Here is a 23,928-nt window from a genome sequence, read left to right as displayed (position 1 = left end):
GAGAGTGGGAGGCGCAGAGCATAGAGAGAGAGAGGGGCAACTGCACAAAGGAGAGAGAGAAAGAGGAAAGAAGAAAGAAGAAGTTGCGCAAAAGAGAGAGAGAAAGAGAAAAGAAAGATGAAAGAAGAAGAAGAGGTGGCTTGAAGAAAAAGATGGGTTATTGTTTGTGGGTATTAGGTTTTTAGATTTAGGGTTATTGAGGGGCAGGGCGGGTATCCAGAATTTTTTCAAAATGCTACCCACAACCCGCCCCAGCTTGCACGAGTAACCTAATATTGGACTTGGATCCGAGTTTTTTGTGAAGAAAACCGTGGTGGCAACCTGAAAAATTTTACACTTGCAACTTAGAGACCTCCACAACAATGAAACATTGTAATGAAACCTGCACAGAAATAGACTAAATCCGAGCACTAAAACAACCAAACAAAAAAACTAAATAAATAAATAAAAAACAAGAGCATCGAAGGAAGGCGGCAAGGTTACGATTGGCGACCGGTGAGTGGGACCCACGCACCACCGTGTGAAGGCCACTCTTTGACAGTGGATGGTGGGATACAACAAATGGATCCAGTAGACCAGTGGGAGGTAGTGAAGCGGATGGAACCAGCCTTCACGCATCGGCGCGTGTTGAACACGCTTCGGTGCATGTTGGCCGGATGAAGGCGGGGCTGGCAGCGACTTGTAGTGCTAAGACCCAGGGTCTTGATGGTGTGGCGTGCGCAGGGGTAGAGCTTCCTGAAATGGACAAATATGATTTTAAAAAAATCAAATCTCAAAATTTCAAGAAGGGGATGGATTTGAGGTTAAGGATGGCTGGAGTTGGTGGTGAGTGGACGGTTGACGGTGAAGAAGGAGACGACGGAGCTGTTGATATAAGATAAATTGCCAATAGCGATGGATAGGGCCTTCAATGAGGCAAATGGTGCCTCCAAGAAGGCAATTTAAGCCTTAGAAGACCCCCGGGGGGTATATACAATATGTGTGTAACAAAAATTATATCGGTCAACTTCGTAATATATACTAATATTGATATATTAATAAGATAACATGTAGGTACTAGTGTAAAAGGAAACAAAAATGCAAAAACGAAGATTCTTAAAATTGCAACTTACGCATTTTTAGAGAACTAAAATCATTAAGGCCTAGTTTAAGATTGCGTTTGAAGAGTTTAAAAGTACGTTTAACATTAAAAAAGTTCGTTTGAAGAAAAAATTACTCGTTTAATAAAATAATTAAAAAACAAAAATTATTTTTTCATCAATATAAATACATGTCTCATTGTCTTGTGATCCAGTTGTCCTTGCAACTTGCAAAGAAGTAGTATAAAGCAAATAAAAAAGCAACTGAGAGGGAGAGAGCGTTTGAGAGGGAGAGAGAGGGAAGGAAAGACGGAGAGAAGACTTGTACGGTGTGTTGGGGAGGAAAAAAGCAATTCAAAAAGTCAAAAAATTCTGTTTTTTTGGAGGGGCAATGCTGGCATGCTCATATAACTCAAAAAATACAGCCTACAAATTTTTTTTAAAAAAAATTTCTTTGTGGTGGGGGGGTGGGGGGGGCGACAGCCACTGCTGGCCCTAATGTGCTCCGCCACCGCTCCATGGCTGCGGGAGAAAAAGGGTGGGGATACTTGAGGAGAGAGAAGAGAGCTTTTTGCCCTGTAAGCTGGTTTCCCAATATGTTTTTAAGAAAATTCCAGATTGTAATGTATTGAAGTTGCTTAAAGGGGGCATTGGGGCAATTTCGAAACTACCCTGCTGATGTGGCAGCCTGGGCAAACTTGGTTGGCCCAATGAGATTTTGATGTGGATCCAATACTCTTAATCATATCGTTTGGAGATTTTTAGGTAAACTTAATTGATTAAGAATCCGCATTTAAAAAAAAAAAAACAAAACAAAACAAAACAAAAACAAAAACAAAATCCCCAGTTATTCTAAACTATTTAAATAGCCAAAGATATTTTTCCATACGAAAAAAAAAAATGTTAGGTTTCTCATGGTGTTTTTTTATTTTTGGTGTTCTCATAATCCTACATTGATATTATTTTTTAAAATAAATATAAAGGACCAGTGGGGTAAGTTTATTTTAGAAAACAATATTCACGTAAAATTATAAGAATGCCAAAAACACTAAAAAAAAATCGTAGCATTTTTTTTCATAAAAAAAATATGGGAATATTTTCATCTTTTAGATTAGTTTTGGTAATAGGAGTTCCAAGGTGCGTGATATGGGAGTTCAACAAGTTCTACTCGCTTTACGTTATTTCGGACACCGTCGTCCTAAGGCCTCCCGATATGGATGATGGGCCCCTTGTCGTGGCCAGCTTCCACGAGATCTACCTCAACAAAGAGACCTTCAAGGTGGGTTTTCACTTGCCTTTCCCTCCTCCTATTCGAGAGATATTTGCTTGGCTCAGCCATGTTCCTCAACAATAGATGCCGAATAGCTAGCAGATTTTGATTTCTTGGAGCGATCTTGTGGTCAATGAACTTTGGCCACCATAATAATCCAAAATATTAATTAGCCCATGATCACACAAATTGTTTTGAGAATATTATAAGTAATGAATTGCTAACGCACAAAGTTTTAGACAGAGACCAAAAAGTTCATTTTATTAATTTGGCCGTCTATTATCTTTTATGGTGACTTGCTTTCAAAAGCTTCTTGTTGGTTACTGCACGAGGTCTTTTGAGTACTTTGCCAAGCGTATAACTCGGCAAGGCACCCAATAAACTTTGCCTCCAATATAACTTGACAAGACACTTGAATTGAAGTCAAGCAAAAACTAAAATTGTTCTGACAAAATATAATTATAAGCGGAAAATTAAAAATTGAATTATGATCAAATACAAGCATGTTGCATTGATATTTTTGTCTTCCAAAATTTTGTAATGTGTATGAATGCATGTGAAGCACTAATATTTTAAGATTGTTTTAACAACCCAAATGATGTCTGAAAGCCTAGCCTGTTGTTAGAATTTCAAGACTTGGAATCCCGTCCTCCTCCTTTGTTGTCAAGGAACATTTTTTTAATGCAAACAATCTAAAATACATAAAGGAAATAATTTCATTTAATACTAAAGGAAAATTCCAAGAAGCTCCTACGGATCGATAACACGCAAGCAATGCTTTCGGGGGAGATTGACGTCACTAATGATCAAGTCATAATTTGATTTCTGAAATTTTTTAATGTGATGCACTAATATTTTAAGCCGATAATATTGTCTGCAAGCCAGTTGTAATTAAATTACTATAAAGTCAGTAGAGTGCTGCTATTCATACAATGTAAGCTGAGATTCGAATCTCAGCTTACATCTTATAAAATAAAAATAAAAATGTTTCTATGGATAAGACGTCACTAATTAGGAATTATGATCGCATTTACATTTTGTTTTCCAAAATTTTATAATGTATGAACGCATGTGATGTACAATATTTTAAGATAAATTTAATCAGACAACCTAAATAATGTCTGAAATTTCAAGTTGCTAGAATGCACATGGAGTACATCAAAGTCCGTAAACTCGGATCCTAAAGACTAGGAAATCCTGTCCCATTCTTGGCTGTCAAGTGATATACAAGATTTCCCCTTCCCTTGTTTTCTTCTAATTTTGCTTAGCTTAATCATTTTTTAATTATATTCATAGTGAATAGATAAATCTATCATTAAATTTGTGTGGAGTTTATATGAGTTCATAAATTTAATAATTGATACATTAAATTTGTAGGATAAGATACAAAAGAGATAGAGAAAATATTAACATAATTCATTCTTGGGAAAAAAAAAAAAAAAAAAAAAAAGAGTGATACATGCATCATGCATGATATTAGAATAATATATATAAAACGAAAATATATTATGCAAACAATCACGCGTTTATTTTTTTTTTTTTTTTAATCAAGAAAAAACTTTACATTTCAATTAAGTTTCACAGTCACGTGTTTCATCTTTTAAAGTCAATGATTTAAGTTTATTAAAATAAGGCTTATATTAGAGATAGCTCTTAAATAAGATTTATGTTGATCAAATGATAATAGTACTTGAACAACCTTTACTTTCCATTCTGCGGATATGTAAAATAAAAATAAAAAATAAAAAATTACTACCCAATTAAAACTACATGATATATACCAAATAAACTTCCTAATAAACTTTTCTTACTATTTTTCTGAAGAAATTAATAATATTATGAATATCAAATAAGGAGTAATAAAATAGACAAAGAAACAAAATATGTTACGTGGTTCGGTCCATGACTTACGTTCACAGATAAAGCCCAAATAACTACATTAAGCTCTTATTGAATGATTTGTTTACAATACAGATGATCCATATTTATAGGGATGTGTAGAGAATAAAAAATAATATGATTAATAAAATCAAATCACTATTGAATATTTCTGATTTGATTTTATCAATTACAATCAATCCAAAGATATTCTCATAATATCAAATCTCACATCATATATTCTAACATTTTCAATACCCCCATTGAAATATTCTTTAAATTTCAATGCTAGGGAAAAGAGAGAGGAAATAAATAGCCATTTAAATATTGTTTCAAATAAATAGTAGAGAAAAGAGAGAAGAAAAAGAGAAAGCTATTTTTATATTAAAATAATGTTAAAAGAAGCTAAACTAATTTAGGGTAGCAGTTTTGGTTCCGTTGGTTTAGGAAACATCAATGAGTATGTTTCAGGTGTTTTGTTTTAGGAGTTTTCCCTACATTAGGGAACGAAATGAAATTTAGGGAAACTGCTAGCGCTCTTACAAATTAAAAAAAGTTTTTTCTTTCCTCTAACATTTATTTGAAAGAATATTTAAATTGTATAAGAAGAGGATAATGGAAGCTAATACAAAGTTTATTTAAATAAAAAATATTAATAGTTTAGGTTTAAATAATTCGGATATGTTTTTTTTAAATTTTTTATTAATTATTTGAGTAGGTTTGTCTGGGCTTCGATTAGTAGTCGGTGCTTTCACACTTGCAACTGTCACCTTTGACTTAATTACTTTCACATTGAGAATAGCGTGTGCTACTTCTGTTTTAGTTTTTAATTAATTGTGAGCCTCGGGGTTTCTTTCTTAAAAAAAAAAAAAAAAACTAAAAACTAAAAACAGAGTGATAAACCCAGCTCATTGCCATTGACCATGTCTTAATGCTCCCATAGTTTTTGTGATTTAGTTGACTTTGAAGGAAATATGGTAATATGCCATGACCATTATATATAAACCCACGAAACCTGATAGAAACCGCAATACATTCCTTGAGGTTTGCTTGATTTGTTGAGGGACTCTAACCAGTGGGAGTGTATTGCGCAAATTCTTGACTGATTATCCTCACTATCATATATCTCTGCAGGTATTTGTTAGTCTCATACTCTTTTCATGCGTCATCTTCATCATCACCATCCACTATTTATATCATCTGATCATTAATAGATGTATAGTGATTATAAATAGTAAGATGTATACATTTTTCAATTTTAAGCATTCAAGATCTTATCGAAACAAATGTCTAGCATATATTGTTCCTTCTTTCGATATTACATTACTTTAATTAATTGGAAAAAAAAAAATTTACATTGCTTTGGCTTATACTATGAAAACGCATTTGCATTAGATATAACTTTGAGTAAATTGCTTTCATTTCCAATAATAATCATTACTAATCAATTTTTGTTTTTGGAAACAGTCAGAAAGAAGAAGAAAAAATGGTGGGTTTTTGGTTTTGTGTTTTTTTGGTCTTTTTGGGTTTCTTTGTTTTTTTGGGTTGCATGAAGAACACCCAGGAAGAGAAACCAAGAAGGAATAACAAGAAGTCAGCTACGGCTAAGAGAAGTGGACACCAAACAACAGCTGCATCCCAAGGTTTGTCATATTGGAACTTCGTATCCGTGTGTGTGTGTCTGCATCTATAATCCGGTCGGCAAATTTTCTTTTCATGTCATTTTAAGGTGTTTTAGGGCTTATAAACATATTAAAACTTCGGACTTGATAAGCATTCTCTGGTGACATTTGTGATGTTGGGCGTTTGTGCGAGACTGATTACACTTGCTGATTCTAGATGGGCATCAAAGGGACTCATATCAATCGAAACAGCAGGAGGAAGCTGAGTTGATAGAAAGTGATAAATTTAATTACTTAACTATTACTTTAACACTCTCCCTTATATATGGGTTCAAACTTCCTTTTAATAGGTGAGGTCCAACACGTGGAATATTTAATTTAAATGAGGAAAATTGACGGAATCAAGGTTCAATTCCTAGACCTTTGGCTTTGATACCATGTTAAATATAAAAACACATAATATGATAAATATAAAAGCCTACTTCTACACATCAAAGCCTTAATAGGCTACATCTTCCCTTGATATATGATTTGAGTACACAGTTCTATTTATAGAGCTTTACATGTAATTTGAAATATTTCAAATACAAACATATCCCTTAAATCGGGTTAACAAATATTATCTAAATCTCTTAATTTAGAGAATACAAATTGTTAAGGATATAAATCCATGGTGATAGATGTTGATTTGTATTCCCTAAATTAAAGGATTTATATAATATTTGTTAACCCGATTTAAGGGATAAAGGCTTTGATGTGTGAACGTAAGCTATATGCTGAACCCCTTTAATTTCTATATTTATTTTATTTCCTTTCTTATTATATGTTTCTATACAAATCAACATTTATCACCAATGATTTATATCCTTAACATGCCCCTGTAAGATGAACGGTCCGTTAGCGATCGTTGATTTTGAATATCGAGTGGCTGGAGTTGATGGCATCTGATTGAAAGATCGACTGCCCTTGAACTTCGACAACTATGGCTTGAATTTGAATGTCAGCAACTTTTTGGCCGGCATCGGTTACTTTGATCGGAATTTTGACAGCGGCAACTTTGGCTGGAATGAGCCAATTATGGGCTTGAAATGGGCTACAAGAGGCAAAACATCTGCCACACATCTGCCACTTTGAGCTTTTTTTTTTTCAACTCAGCAATTTCTTTCTTCTTCTTTTTTTTTTTTTTGCTCTGATACCATATAGAAACACATAATATGATAAATATAAAAGCCTACATCTACACATCAACATCTTTTCTTGATATATGATCTGAGTACACGCTCTATTTATAAAGCTTTACATATGATTTGAAATATTTCAAATACAAACATATCCCCTAAATTGGGTTAACAAATATTATCTAAATCTCTTAATTTAAGGAATATAAATCAACATTTATCACCAAGGATTTATATTCTTAACATTAAACAACTAGTTGTCTCAAAAACTTAAAGCTAATAGGAAGATGTAAATTTAATTATTTAACCATTACTTTAATACCAAGATCATTCCTCCAAGAGAAATGATTTACCTCCAATCACCATGAGTAATCATATTGAAACTTCGGATGTGTGTGTGTTTGCATATATATCATCTAGTTTGCAAATTTTCATGTTATGTCATTTATGGTATTTCAGGGCTAATAGACATATTAAAACTTGGACCACCTTGAGCATTCTCTGGTGACATTTGTGATGTTGGGCGTCTTTGCGAGACTAATTATACTTATTTTTACTAGATGATGAGTTGCACGGTACGTCATATTCGTCGCCTAAGAGGGTGATACCCCGTTTGACAATTAATGGAGATGGAATGGAAGCCAACCAAGATCATTCATACACGTCAATAAATTCAGGTATAACCAACATAGTAATCCTATTGAAAGTTTGGATCTATCTGTTTGTTAAATTATTGATTAATTAAATGAATAAATTTGTCTTTTCCTATTTCTTTAAGTTTTTGTGATTAACATATATAGTATCAGAACTAGGGTTCTTGGGTTTAAACATTATTTCAGTCATTCACTTTCATTTCAATTCAATATTTCGTGTGTAGGTTGGCCCTTACCTGTTAAAATGAACATTTAACCTATACATGAGAGGGTGTTAAAAGTATTTGATTAAATGATTCAACTTATTTAAAGGTGTTTTAGGGCTTTTAGACATGGTTAAAATTTCCTACTTCTTTGAGCATTAATTCTCTTGTGCCATTCGTGATGTTGGGCGTCTGTGCGAGACTAATTAGTTTTACTTACTGATTCTAGATATGCAAACGTCACATACAGCGTATAAGCGCGCGCGGGAGATACCCCGTTTGACAATTAATGGAGACCGAATGAAAGCCAGTCAAGATCATTCCTCCAAGCCAAGCAATTCAGGTCCAAGCAACACGAGGAACGCCCAGGAAAAAAAAACACACAAATAGCAGCAATAAGCTATTTGAAATACGACAGTACAGTACACATCAATTTATTTTCATCCATCAGCTTTTGCTTGGGAGGTGGTTTTGCAACAACAACGTCAATAAGAGAAGTGGAAGTCTTTGGCTTATGGAAATCTCTTATCGATCCACTTTTTTTTCGTTGAAGTCTGACTTATGTTTTCCTTACTGTTCTTTTTGTTTACGTCGAGTCTTATATATGTTATTTGTTGAAGTCTGATTCAAGTCTATCGTTACCCTTAGTAGTTCTTTTTGTTTACGTCTCTTTAATAAGTGGATATAAATGTAACCCTGTACTAGGATTATTGAAGAAGTTTGTGTCCAGATATATGGTTTGAGCGTGATACGTAAGAATTTAGACTCTGTTTGGTTTACAGAATAAACCCCTGTAATGAAATAGTCATCTTTTTGTTTGGTAAGGTCCTATTCTTAAAATAGTGGGAAAATTATAGTTTACCCCCCCAAAGTTGACAGCGTTTTTCAATTCAACATCAAAGTTTCAATTTTTGCAATCCACCCCCACAAAGTTTCAATTTTTTTCAATTCGACCAATATCATCCCAAAATTCCCATATTGCCCCTGATTTTTATTTTTATTTTTTTTATTTTTTATGAAAAAGAAAACAAATTTGGGGGGGTGCAAAAATGACTAGATGACCGTAGCCACCCCGAATTTTTTTAAAATTTTTTTATAAAAAATAAAAAAAATAAAAATTAGGGGCAATATGGAAAGTTTTGAATAAAATTGGTCAAATTGCAAAAATTTGAAACTTTGGGGGGGTGGATTGCAAAAATTGAAACTTTAGTATTCAAATTGAAAAACGCTGTCAACTTTGAGGGGGTAAACTGTAATTTTCCCTAAAATAGTTATTCCCAATTCCTTACATAGAGAAATAACTATTCCTCTAAAAAAAAAAAAAAAAAAGAGAGAAATAGTTATTCCTGAGGAAATGAACAAAGTTTTCCAAAAAAAATATTATTATTATTATTATTTATTTTTTCCTACCTATGGTATGTTTTGTATCATAGATGATACATTTGTTATCGGTAAATACATACGGGGTTAGTAGCTCCGTTAGCATTTCATCCATAAAATTAATGAATCACCATGTCAACCCAATCACAACGTGCCATGTGTCATATGCCTCAATAAAAAATTAAAAAAAATTAAAAAAAATTAAAACTTTGAAAATGAATAAAAAATATAAATAATTAAAAAAAAAACTTGAATTTTTTTTTTTTAAGGGGTGGTACGAGCCATCCATGGCCAATTTGGAGTTGGTTTGGCCACCCCCAAGGGCCCATGGATTCTGCTTGTTAATATCATGTGTCCAAATAGGCAATGATGCTAGGTGTAAGGTCATTGAACAAATTAAGTACCATAAAAGTCAGCATGTTTGATGGGCTTGTTAGGATACTCCCTAATGTCAGATATATTCCAGATCTTAAGAAAAATTTGATCTCATTAGGCACATTGCTTTGGGCAATGGCTATTTTGCCAAAGATGGAGTTATGAACATAACTAGAGGTGTTATGGTGATAATGAAGAGTAGGAAAATTGACAATTGGTATAAGTTACTCGAGGACATGGTTAGGTGGAGCTGGAGTGTCCACTTCGGCAAAACTAGATAATGATAGTACTACTTTGTGGCATATGCGGCTAGGTCTTTTAGGTGAGCATAATATGTTTGAGTTTCACAAGAGGAATTTCTTGAAAAGTGTGAAGTCATGTAAATTAGGTTTTTGCAAGTACAATGTGCATGGGAAGCAATGAATAGTCAGCTTTAAGGTGGCGTCTTATACAAGCAAATGTGTTCTCGACTATATTCACTTAAATGTTTGGGGACCAGTGGCGATGCGTCAAACGGAGATACACATTGTTTTGTCAGTTTTATTGATGATTTTTCAAGAAAGGTATAGATTTATTTTATGAGGCACAAGTCAGAGGTTTTCACCACCTACAAACCGTGGAAGGTGCAAGTGGAAAATCAGACTAGATGAAATGTAAAGTATGTGAGATCCGACAATGAGTTATAGTACAAAGACATTGCATTCTTGGAATTTTCAAAATATAAGGCATTATTTGTCACTTTATGATTAGAGGGACTCCACAACAGAATGGAGTTATCGAGAGGATGAATAGAACACTATTGGAAAAGCTAGGCAAGATGTATGAGGTTGAATGCAAGATTGTGAAAGACTGTTTGGGCTTAGGCAATTAATTATGCATGCTTCGTCATCAACCGATCTCCAACCGCATTGATTAACTTTAAGGTTTTAGAAGAAGTATGTTCAAGTAAACCGATTGATTATTCTATGTTGAGAATATTTGGTCGTCTGATATCCGTTCACGTTCAAAGTGAGAACAATTATAGTTAGATTCAAAGTCAAGAAAGTGTATTTGTCTTGGTTTGAATTCTAGTGTTAAAGGCTATAGGCTTTAGGATCCAGTCTCAAAGAAGAAGATTGTTAGCAGAGACGTAGTATTTGCTAAGGCCTATATGTTAAGAAAGAATGAGAATGAAGCATCGACTGAGAGCCAGAAAGGGAAGTAGGTAGTGAAGGTGGAGCTTGATGAACAATGTATACTTACGAACATATGTGACAATGAAGAATTTTCAACAGATTTAGAGCACCGAGAAGAGCCTTATTCTTTAACAAGAGGTAATGAAAAATGTGATTGAAAAGCACTAGAGAGGTACGAAGTTAAGGACATGGTTTCCTTTGCTCTGACAACTGATAATGGAGACTCATCCTTTCTTCAAAATGGCATGCCGACAGAGGTGGAGTCACTACAGAAAGGCAAAGCTTAGGGATTGACATAATTGCTCAAGACAAAAAAGGTAAAAGGTGCAAATGAGTCAAGAGAAAGAAAGAGTCAACAGAGAAATTTGTGGCCAAGAGGACTAGCAGAGAAGTGTGGTGTTCTATCTAAACCAAGTCCGATGCTCAAGTTCAAGAGGTGCTTGGACTTGAGTATCACTTGCGGATTGTGATAGGCCTTAGGGACTTCGGTGGAGGCATCATAAGGAGATTCGTTTTGTTACGACTTGATAGGTTTCAAGTTAAGGTGGAGATTGTTCACGTAAGATGTCTTAAAACCCATCAATTATTGTCCTTCTCTAAGAAGGAAAGGCTTATTCTTTTGTCCTAAATGAAATCCATGGACCACTTGTATTAGAGGAGTCACTGATGAAGTTCACCAACTTTAGGGCCTATATAAGGAGAGCCTTGCTTCTATTCTTTATGCAAACACGAACACAAGAGAGCCGCAAAGAATTCTTCTTGGTTTCGAGGAATAGAAACAAGAGAGAATAGAAGGAAATCTTGGGATATGGTGATGAAGAGCCCGGCTTGTGTCAGATTAGGAGACTTGAATTTGTTCATCAGCCTTACCGTGGGCCCCAAACCATTATGGTTACTTTTACATCCCATACTTTTTAACTTAAGTTTCTCTCCCACACATCCATTTTGTCTCTCCATTCATTAAGCTTCTTCTAGAAGCTTTGACAAAAAGGCTTTGTTGTCTCCTATTGAAGCCATTCGGTCATTAAGGAAAGGGAGGCAGCAACTTTAGCTAAAAATAGAGAGAAAGAAGAGCTGAAGTTGCCGAGAGAGAGAGAGAGACTTGTGTTGCAGAGAGAAGAAGAGATACACCATTTTTCTTCAGTTTGATCTCACGTTTGGAGTGCTGAAAAGCTTAGAGAATTTTAGAGAATATTTTCTCTTTTGTATTTAATTCTCTTTTGAGTGAGATTGGGGTGTATTAGGGCTTTTGGGTTTGAGTGGTTTTGTTCGTACTACTCTTTGTACTCTACTCTTTTGTTAGTGAATTTTTTCTGGATCGTCCCCGCTAGTGGATGTAGGCTTGTTAAGCCGAACCACTTAAATCTTGGTGTCTTGTGTGGTTGTGTTATTTTCTATTATGCACTTTTCTACTTCTTTAGTGATCTTAGCATTTGCATTTGCCACAACAAACTGGTATCAGAGCTCGGGTATTTATTTTGCGGGATGGCTATTACAAAATTTGAAGTAGAAAAGTTTGATGGTCAGAATAGTTTCAGCCTTTGGTGCATTAAGATGTGAGCTTTGTTACGACAACAAGGCTTGGCGAAGATTTTGGATGGCGAGGTGCCATCAACATCATCAACGGAGGAAATGAAGGAACTTGAAGAAAAAGCCCAAAGTGCAATTTTGTTGTCTCTTTCAGATGGAGTTTTAAGAGAAGTTGCTAAGGAAGAAATAGCTGCTGGACTTTGGAAGAAGCTGGAAAGCTTGTACATGACGAAATCCCTCACTAACTGATTGTATTTGAAGCAACGTTTATATACCCTCAAGATGAAAGAAGGTATGCTGCTTTGTGATCATCTTGATGACTTTAATAGAATTATTTTGGATCTGAAAAATATTGATATTAAAGTAGATGATGAGGATCAAGCCCTAATTTTGTTGTGTTCACTACTTGATGCCTTTGATAATTTTGTTACTTCAATGTTGTACGGTAGAGATACTATCTCCTTAGCGGATGTTAAATCTGCTTTAAATTCTATGGAGTTGAGGACAAGATTGAATAGTAAAGGAAGTGACAATCAGGCAGATGGTTTATTTGTTAAGAGTCGTTCTGAAAATTCTTCTAATTTTAGAAGTCGATCCAGTGAGAGGGATTCGGGTAAAGGTAAATCAAGAGGCCGATCGCAGTCCAAGTCAAAGAAGAAAGTAAAGTGTCACTATTGTAAAAAGTATGGGCATTATAAATCCGAGTGTCCGAAGTTGAAAATTAAAGAGGAAGGTGACAAGCAAAGTTCCTCTTCTGTGGCTGGTGTTGTCAAAGGAAATTCTAAGGGTTCAGACCTTGTCCTTGCAGTTACCGTTTCTAATGATCGTTCTAACGACAAGTGGGTCCTTGATACTGCTTGTACATTTCATAAGTCCCCTAAAAAGGATTGGTTTACTACCTATGATTCAATCAATGGTGGTTCAGTCTTGATGGGAAATAATGTTGCCTACAAGATTGTTGGTATTGGTACAATCAGAATTAGGATGCATGATGGAGTTGTGAGGACTTTGACGAATGTTTGACATATATTAGATTTGAAGAAAAATCTTATTTCATTTGGCACTTTGGACTCCCTTGGATACAAGTATTCCGGTGAAGGTGAAGTCATTCGGGTTAGCAAAGGCTCATTGGTTATAATGAAAGGTAACATGGTTGATGGCCTCTACTTTCTTCAGGGTAGTACGGTAACATGTTCAGCTGCTGTGTATTTTTTAGATGATCTAGATTCAGACACTACCCGGTTATGGCATATGCGATTGGGTCATATGAGTGAGAGGAGTATGACAATCCTAGCAAACGGGTTTTGCTTTGTGACCAAAAAACAGGATCTCTTGACTTTTGTGAGCATTGTGTGTTCAGGAAACAGTGCAGAGTCAAGTTCAGTATAGGCATCCACAGAACAAGTGGTACATTGGATTATATCCATTCACATCTATGGGATCCCTCTCAGGTTCCATCAAAGGGTGGTGCTCGATACTTTGTTACATTCATTGATGATTATTCGAGAAAAGTCTGGGTGTATTTTTTGAAGAAGAAAAGTGATGTGTTTGTCACTTTCAAGCAATGGAAGACATTAATTGAGAATCAGACTGGGAAGAAAATCAAGCTACTCAGAACAGACAACGACATAGAATTTTGTGGTGGTGAATTTAATAAATTCTGCGATGAAGGCATCACTAGACATCGCACAGTTATTCATACTCCATAGGAAAATGGGGTCGCTGAGTGGATGGACAAGACTCTCTTGGAGAGAGCGCATTGCTTACTTTCAAATGCCTGGTTGTCTAGAGATTTTTAGGCTGAGGGGGTCAATACTGCTTGCTATTTGGTCAACCGTTCTCCATCAACATCCATTAATTGTAAAACTCCTTATGAGGTATGGTCTGATACTCCTACTGATTATTCATTTTTAAAAACTTTTGGTTATCCTGCTTATTGTCATGTGAATGATGGTAAGCTTGAGCTTAGGTCAAATAAATGTATACTTCTAGGCTATGCGGATGGGGTGAAGGGATATAGATTGTGGTGTTCTGATCCTAAATCACCTAAGTTTATAGTCAGTAGAGATGTTGTATTTGATGAATCTACCATGCTTCACCCGAGAAAGGAGTCTATTGTTTTCGCTGGAAAGGAGCAGGGTTTTAGCAAGGAGGTGAAGCTTCAGGTGGACGCTTCACAGAGGGTGCAAGATAACACTCAAGATTAGCCTGTTATAGATGTTCATGATTCCAATTCTGATGATGATGATCCACAAGAAGAGCAAGAGACTAGTATTGTGGCTAGTAGACCCAGGAGGCATATTAGGCCACCTCAGAGATATGGCTATGCAGATTTGGTAGCATATGCACTTATTGTGGCAGAGGACAGTGCAATTTAGGAGCTTCCACTTACTTAGAAGCTGTCATAAGTAGTGAGTCTGCTCAATGGGTTGTTGCCATGAATGAGGAGATTAAGTCTCTTCATAAGAACCAAACATAAGAATTAGTGAAATTACCTAAAGGCGCTAAAACTGTTGGTTGCAAATGGATCTTTAAGAAAAATGAAGGAATCTTAGGTGCTGAAGATGCAAGGTTCAAGGCACGTTTGGTAGCAAAGGGCTATAGTCAAAGAGAAGGTATGGACTTCAATGAAGTTTTCTCTCCTGTTGTGAGACATAGTTCTATTCGTGTTTTGCTTGCCATGGTTGCTCTAAATGATTTGGAACTTGAGCAACTTGATGTGAAAACTGCATTTCTGCGTGGTGAGCTTGAGGAAACCATTTACATGCATCAGCCAGAGGGGTTCATTGCTAAAGGTAAAGAAGATCATGTTTGTCAGTTGAGGATGTCGTTGTATGGCTTAAAACAATCTCCAAGACAGTGGTACAAACGCTTTGACAGCTTTATGATCGGACATGGTTACACAAGAAGTAGCTATGACAGTTGTGTGTATTACAGGCAATTGTCTGATGGTTCTTTTGTTTATTTGTTACTTTATGTGAATGACATGCTTATTGCTGCTAAAAGCATGTTGGAAATTAAAAGACTGAAATCTTTGTTGGGTGATGAGTTTGAAATGAAGGATTTGGGTGCTGCGAAGAAAATCCTTGGTATAGAGATTCACTGGGATAGAAAAGCGAGAAAGTTGTACTTGTCACAGAAAAAGTACATTGAGAAATACCTGAACGCTTTGGTATGCATAATTCTAAACCAGTGAGTACTCCACTTGCAGCTCATTTTAGACTTTCAGAAGCGTCAGCGCCACAGAGTGAGGAGGAGGAGCATTTCATGTCGCGTGTTCCTTACTCCAGTGCAGTTGGGAGTATCATCTATGCTATGGTGTGCACTCATCCAAATATTTCACAGGCAGTCAGTGTTGTTAGTCGCTACATGGCGAATCAGAGTAAGGTTCACTGGCAGGCAGTGAAATGGATACTCCATTATTTACGGGACACTATAGATGTTGGCTTAGTCTATGATAGAGGCAGTGATATCAGTTCTAGTGTCATTGGTTATGTTAATTCAGATTATACTGGTGATTTGGATAAAAGAAGATCTCTGACAGGTTTTGTTTTCACTCTCTCGGGGTGTACCATTAGTTGGAAAGCGACTTTACAGTCGACGGTTGCTTTGTCCACTACGGAGGCAGAGTATATGGCAGCAGCAGAGGCAGTGAAGGAAGCAATTTGGCTCAGAGTTTTGGTTAGTGATCTGGGTTTGCAACAAGATGAGACTATTGTATTTTGTGATAGCCAGAGCGCAATACATTTGACCAAAAATCAAATGTATCATGAGAGGACCAAACACATTGATGTTAGATATCATTTTCTTCGGGAGGTCGTGATGACACAAGATGATATCATAATGAAGAAAATTGCTACGGCAGAAAATCTAGCAGACATGTTGACTAAGCCACTTCTGATCCTTAAGTTCAAGCATTGCTTGGGCTTGACTAGTGTTTGTCGTTTGTAATTACCCTTAAGGGTCTTGGAGGAGACGTCTTGAGGAGATTTGTGTTGAAGACTTGATGAAATTCAAGTCGAGGTGGAGATTTGTCAAATTAGGTGACTTGAATTTGTTCATCAACCTTACCATGGGCCCCAAACCATTATGATTACTTTTACATCCCATACCTTTTAACTTAAGTTTCTCTCCCACACGCCCATTTTGTCTCTCCATTCATTAAGCTTCTTCTAGAAGCTTTGACAAAAAGGCTTTGTTGTCTCCTATTGAAGCCATTCGTTCATTAAGGAAAGGGAGGCAGCAACTTTAGCTAAAAATAGAGAGAAAGAAGAGCTGAAGTTGCCAAGAGAGAGAGAAACTTGTGTTGCAGAGAGAAGAAGAGATACATCATTTTTCTTCAGTTTGATCTCACGTTTGGAGTGCTGAAAAGCTTAGAGAATTTTAGAGAATATTTTCTCTTTTGTATTTAATTCTCTTTTGAGTGAGATTGAGGTGTATTGGGGATTTTGGGCTTGAGTGGTTTTGTTCATACTACTATTTGTACTCCATTCTTTTGTTAGTGAATTTCTCTTGGATCGTCTCCGCCAGTGGATATAGGCTTGTTAAGCCGAACCACTTAAATCTTGGTGTCTTGTGTGGTTGTGTTATTTTCTATTTTGCACTTTTTTACTTCTTTGGTGATCTTGGAATTTGCATTTGTCACAACAGCTTGCAGTGTCAATTGATTGAGGCATGCAAGTTAAACCAACTACTAATTTGAAGATGCTGGAATGTAAAAAATCAAGCTCAACTATAATCATTCAGTAAACTTTAGTTTAGCGATAAAGATGTAGAATCTAGATATAAACATCAGTAAGTTTTTCATTCTCATTAAATGTCATGGAGAGGATTTTTGTCTTCAATTCATTTGTCATTTTCCAAGGAATATTCCTCGACATGGTGATAGATTCCAAATAAAAAATTAGAAATGGATGAATGGCCATGCCAAAATAAAAACAAATTACGGACATAATTAGGCAAAATATTGAAAGAAAAATTGAACATAATAACATCTATCTATAGGGAATTTCTCAAGAGGGACCTTAACAGCGAAAAATTGGGGTTATATTATTTTAGCATAAGTCGGCTAATCCTACCCGTATTAGGGTTATGATATTATTTCATTAAGAGTCTTGATGACTCAGCCTTAGTTTATTATTTGAATAAAAGTCTCTGGTGACTTGACCCTTGATCTTTTATCTAATATGTAATGAATCCTCGATTTAAAAGAGGACATGCTATGAATAAAGGCATGGAAATAATTAATCTCAAACCTTGTGTTTGGAAGGTCCTAATTCCCTTAGAATCTAATTTATCTCGTTGCAAACTTAGGTTCGTAACAACTTGGTATCAGAGCCAACAATGGCTTCACCATCTTCCAAATTAGATCAAAGCCTTGATTGTTTAGAGGCAAAATTAGTAAAATTGAATTTTGCAATAGAAGGTGACTAATGTTGTGCAAATTTATTTAACTCGCAAGTGCACGAATCAATTGTAATTTAATGGATTGCAAGTGTGAGGTCGATCCCACAGAGAATTGTATTAAATCATAGATATGTTTTACTATGCTTTAAAGAATTAATCAAAACCATCCAATGTATCCATTCATTGACCAAATCACAAAAGGAATCCAAATTCAATTGAAACACCAGATGTATCCGTAGAACAAATCACAAGGGATATCCAATTTTTATGAGTTAAAAGCCAAGCAATCAATCATATGAAATTATCTCAAATCATCACATGTATCCTTGAATCACAAGAGATATCCAAGAATCACTCCATACAATTGATTAGAAGTAAAACAATTAAAATATAAAACCCAATAAAATCAGAATAATAAAAACTTACATAAAAGTGATGTTGTTCTTCATCGGTGAGGCTTCATCCCCAACCTTAGTTGGGAATTTAGCTCCACATAAAAATAAAATCTAAACCTAAACCTAAACCTAAAGAAAAACTAAACAAAAGAATTTTGCTCTCTGGGATTGTGTATCTTTTCTTGAATGCAAAGAAGTCTATTTATAGGCTTAGGGAAGTCCTAGAAGCCCAAGTAAACCTAGATAATTCGGAGGTCTGTCTCCCAGTCAAAATAGAAGCCTGAAATCGGAATAGGATTCGTCCAGATTTGTGTTCTTTAATTGTGAGGCGATTTTGGTATAGAAACCGTCCGAATTAGGAAAATCATATTTCACAACAAATTGTAGTATTTTGAGTTAGCTTTCCAATTCCGTTTGAATCACTTCAATCCGATATTTGAGAAGAAAGTTACGATCAAAATACTGAGACATGTACAAAATCTGAATTTGAATCTGATCCGAAATCTTATCCAATCTGATCCTTAATCCGACTTAACATTTTCCTTGGATTTGGTTGAACTTAACCACATCATCTAGGTCTTCTCAAAATATTCTTTCTTCTAAACTTCTCATTTTTCCCTTTAAAGCTGTAGTTTTTCTTCAATGACCTATAAAATACTAAAAACACAAAACTAACACAAAATATTAAATAACGACACAGCTAGGATTAACTAATGTAAATAAAGGGGTCCAAATATGCAATATTTGGCACTTATCAACTAACAATGCAACCATTGATATCAACCCACCCCCAGAATGACCGCCTCGAAAGCGTTTCAAAACCCGAGTTGTTGCAAATCATAAGCTTTCTCAGCACTCTGTCTTTGTGGTCCTACAAGCTGGAGGTAGTGGTGAACTCTAGTGGGACGCATTGCAAAAACTAGTCATGAAATTTTAATGTACTCCCAAGTATATGAATCGTTTTGCAATATAGTTTTGCAAGTGCGAAGTCGAACCCATAGGGAATTATGTTTATGAAAACAATTACACCTGAACCAATTAAATCTTAACCTAGTTCCAAGGATTTATGATTTCTTTTTTGAATAAAAAACAAAACATAAACTAAACAAAGTAAAATTAATCAAAAGATAAAGCACTAAGGTTTTGGAATCCACACCTACCAAATCATAACAACATATTCTCATGGTCGTTAATATATCCGAAATTCTCAACATAAAAATCTTATGTATGTTCTACTTTGCTTTAAAAATTTAATCAAATCATCAAATGAATACATTTGCACAACAAATCATAAAAGATATATAATTTAAACAAAATCATCAAATGTATCCGTAGAACGAAACACAATAAATATCCAATGTTTTGATAAATGAAAACCCAAGTAAATCAATTAATAAAACTATCTTAAATCATGAGAAAAACATAATTGAACTCAAATCCAATAATCATCTCACTAATTGAACCTTAGTTGAAAAATTAGCTACACATAACTATAAAAAATAAATCTTAAACATAATGTGCTAAACATTAAACCTTAAATAAAAAAAAAATAAATTAAAGCTAAAAATACATCGAGGGAGAGAAGTTCAGAACTCTATTGCGTGTTCCCCTGTTGTCTAGAATGGCCATCCTACTTTCTGTCCGTGTGACTTCTATATATATATATAGAAGAATAAAAAACCCTTCTCAAGAATTAAAAACAAAACATAGTGTGGACAGCCCTACTGAAAATCAAATAGGAGATTGAAAAGGAAAACTAAACTAAGTAAAAGACTAATAAAGAAACCTAACTCAAATAAAAGACTGAAAGGTAAGATAGGCCATCCAGACAGAATGCAAGCCTGTTAGGACGGAATGAAGGTATGCCCAAACGGGATGAAGGTCTGTCTGGACAGCATCCCGATCTACATCATCCTCCCCAAGTTGGAGAGAATTCGCCCTCAAATTTGGACTGTCCTTTCCACGGTTCTTCGGGTGCCCTGTCAACTTGTTCCATTCTCCCTTCCTCAAGATCAAGACAAAGAAACACCTCACAACAAACATGATGCTCTTAATCATCGGTAGATTATGATGATTATTTTGAAGGCTCTACACGCTACCTTGCCATACTTCGGGCTTGCCGGGCTTCCCTTGAGCCTTTTTCCTTCCACATGCCATAAAGATACTTAAGAATGAGTTAGTCGTTGTCTCCCTTATGAACATATAATTCTCCTCATCAGCATAAAACTCATCACGATTAATGTTACGAGAATCTGACAATATATCGTCTACTCCAAGGAAATCAACATAACCTAATTCTTCATCATTAAAATTAAGCACTTTACCTCAAAGGTCTTCATCAACCTCTTCATAATCTGCAATGTTATCCATGGGTTCTTCCTCTTCCAATGGGTCATCTTCTTCGGAGTAGAAGCCTCCAAACATGGAAGAAAACCCATCTTCTTCGTACTCTTCCTTTAGGTCGAATGACAAAGGTCTTTCATTCGGATCTACCCAACTGATATCGTCATCATAGGTTGGTGGGGAATCCCAATCCTTGAATCCTTGTGAATGATCTTCAATATCTTCATGCTTGAACTCTTCATTAAGGAAATCAAATTCCTGGAACTCCTCATCAACTAGTTCACCTTCCCCCTCCACATATAGATTGGGTAGATGAAGTTGAGGTTGGCGAATAAGGGTCAAGTTAGCCTGTCGTGGAATCTCCGCCTCAACCCATGTCTTCCATTGCAGATTTGATTTTCGGTGACAAATGTTTGGACCACCCATGTTAGCTAACTGGTTAGTGAGATTGTCTATCTGTTCTCACAAGGTCTCCATCTGATCATCCACATGTTGCTGCCAACGGATCTCCGATTGATTCCTCCTTGCTGCCACCTCTCTAGGCACCTTCTTGTTGTCGGAATTTTTTACCTTTTCTTTTTGGGTGTCGAGCTTGACGCCTGTGTCCCATGATATAGCATGAGCTTGTGTCGTAGGATATTTTCTCCACACTCCACGCCCCACAAGAGCATTGACAAGTTCACTCTCAACGATAAATTTGTCACCCGCCCATGCGTTCTGCGGTCTTGGTTGATGACGACGAACGCTCGAACCATTCATGTTGGCTAAGTGATCGGTAAGGACCCCGTGTTGGGTGCGCTCACGCTCCTTCTTTTGCACGACTATACTACCAAACCTCTCCTCCATGTGTGGCAACGAATTGCTGGTTGCTCCTTATGTACTGCCTCCGTGCGCACATGCACTTCGTTCATGTCTGTCAGTCGGTTGCCCCTCCCCATTCATGGAAAGTAACTTGAACTTTTATACCAACTGATGCAACGTGACTTAGTGGGTTGCAGCAAATAACATAAATAAGCAGCGGATATCTATTTACAGATCTAGATTCTATCAATTATCTAAAAAAACTTCTATAAATGCTAGATACTCTCTAGGTTTTGAAGGAAAAGTAAGAAGAAACTCAAATCTGAGTAATTCTTATTAAACAAACTCAATAATAATCCAAATCTACGTTTCTTGAGGCTATAAGCATGAATTTATAGCCCAAAGACTCCTAAACGTAATAAAACTATGAATTAGAATAAAAATTGAAAATCTACGCTGCATGTTCAGACGGGACATACTCCCGTCCGAACGGTCCCTCACAAAACCGTATTAAATCTACGAAAAACAACTAGCCGTGCGGACGGAATAAACCTCCGTCCGGACCGGCCTACTGAAAGTCAAATATGAGACTAAAAAGTAAAACTAAAACAAGTAAAAGACTAACAAAGAAACCTAATTCAAATAAAAGTCTAAAAGGTAAGACAGGCCGTCTAGGCAGAATGCAAGCCTGTTCGAACAGAATGAAGGCATGTCCAGACGGCATCCCGACTTACATTAGTTTTGAAGGAAAATCAAGAAGAAACTTAACTCTAAGTAATTCTTATTAAACAAACTCAATCCTAAACAACAACTGCATCTCGGGTATACACTCGACAAGGCACTCAAAAAACTTTGCCTCAAGTATAACTAGACAAGACAGTTGAGATGAAGTCAAGCAAAAATTAAAATTGTTCTGACAAAATATACCTATAAGCAGAAAATTAAAAATTGAATTATGATCAAATACATGCATGTTCATTGATATTTTTGTCTTCCAAAATTTTGTAATGTATGAATGCAAGTGATGCGCGCACTAATATTATTATAATTTTAAGATTGTTTTAACAACCCAAATAATGTCTGAAAGCCGGTTGTTAGAATTTCAAGACTAGGAATCCCGTCCCGTCCTTCGTTGTCAAGGAACTTATAAGATTATTAGAATAATAAATGTAAAGAACATTTTTTAATGCAAACAATCAAAAATTTGAAAAGTTAGTCAAAGTAAATAATTTCGTTTAATACAAAACGAAAATTCCAAGAAGCTCCTATATATCGTCTCTAATGATCAAGTCATATTTGATTTGTAAAATTTTTTAATGTATGAGTGCATGTTATGCACTAATATTTTAAGATTATAATGTCTGCAAGCCAGTTGAAAGCATTTCAAATTTTTAGAATCTTCATAATTAAATTACAACAAAGTCAGTAGAGGGCTGCTATTTATCACACTCTTATTTTGTTTCATACAATCTTAGTCATTGGAAAACAAAAAAAAAAAAAATCCTTTTCCTCCATTTTTGACCTTAAGTACCGTAAACCACCAAACCCTTATGGAAGAAATGGTAGATCACTAAGGGCTTGTTGGGAATTGCGTTTGAGGAGCTTAAAAGTACGTTTAATATTCAAAAAGTCTGTTTGATGAAAAAAGTAGTTGTTTGGTAAAAAAAATTAAAAGTGCTTTTAAAATGGCCAAAACACACTTTTAACAAAAGCTTAAAAATGAAGCTTTTGCCAAAAAAAGCTTTTTGACTTAAAAACTCTATTTTTCAAAGGTAATCCCAAACAAGCTCTAAATAAATAAAAAGTCTAGACCGTTTGGTAGGAATATCTAGGATTATATTCATTTAAAATGATTTAAAATTGGTATATCTAATTGTTAATTATATGAAGTCGATATTAATACAGATTTTAAAACATTTAAATAAGGTAGAATGATCTACATCGTCGAATGCACAAACTTCTAATCCTGATCATGAAATGAATATACTATCTATTTGATTTAACATGGAGAAGATCCTTATCGTGTTTGGCAGCCTACTCTGTTTCTCGTTTCATAGGAAAATTAGGTTATCTCTACTCTAATCCCAAGTCCCAATGTGTGAGGGGGAGATTATTGGAGTTATCCCATATCGGTTGTAGAAGGGGCTAGTGGTTACTTATAAAGTGTGAGAAAAAGCCTTACATTTTGAGCTAACTTTTGGGGTTAAGAGATGCCCGGCCAAGACCACCCAACAACCAGAACTGCTTTAACAACCCATCGAATAAAGAGAATACATTATGAATATATATCTGTGTTCCCATAACAACCGATAAGAGGCTGGCATTTCCAAATATGCCGGATCTGACTTTTGGAATTCGCCCCATTGAATGTGGCTTTTGAAAACGCTCTGAAATATTAGAATATATTGTGATATTATGAGAATATATTAGCATTGATTGTAATTGATAAAATCAAATCAGAATTAAATATACGTGATTTGATTCTATCAATCATACCATTTTGTATTATCTCTATATCCCTATAAATAGAGACTATTTGTATTGTAAAATTATTTATTGAATAAAAGTATAATGTAGCCCTTAAGGCTTTATTTGTGGATGTAGAATATTACAGACCGAATCACGTAAAACTCTTATGTC

The sequence above is a fragment of the Corylus avellana genome, chromosome 1 (assembly GCF_965113065.1).
Source record: "Corylus avellana chromosome 1, dhCorAvel1.hap1.2, whole genome shotgun sequence".
Taxonomy (NCBI): Eukaryota; Viridiplantae; Streptophyta; class Magnoliopsida; order Fagales; family Betulaceae; genus Corylus; species Corylus avellana.
This window is presented reverse-complemented; position numbering follows the sequence as displayed.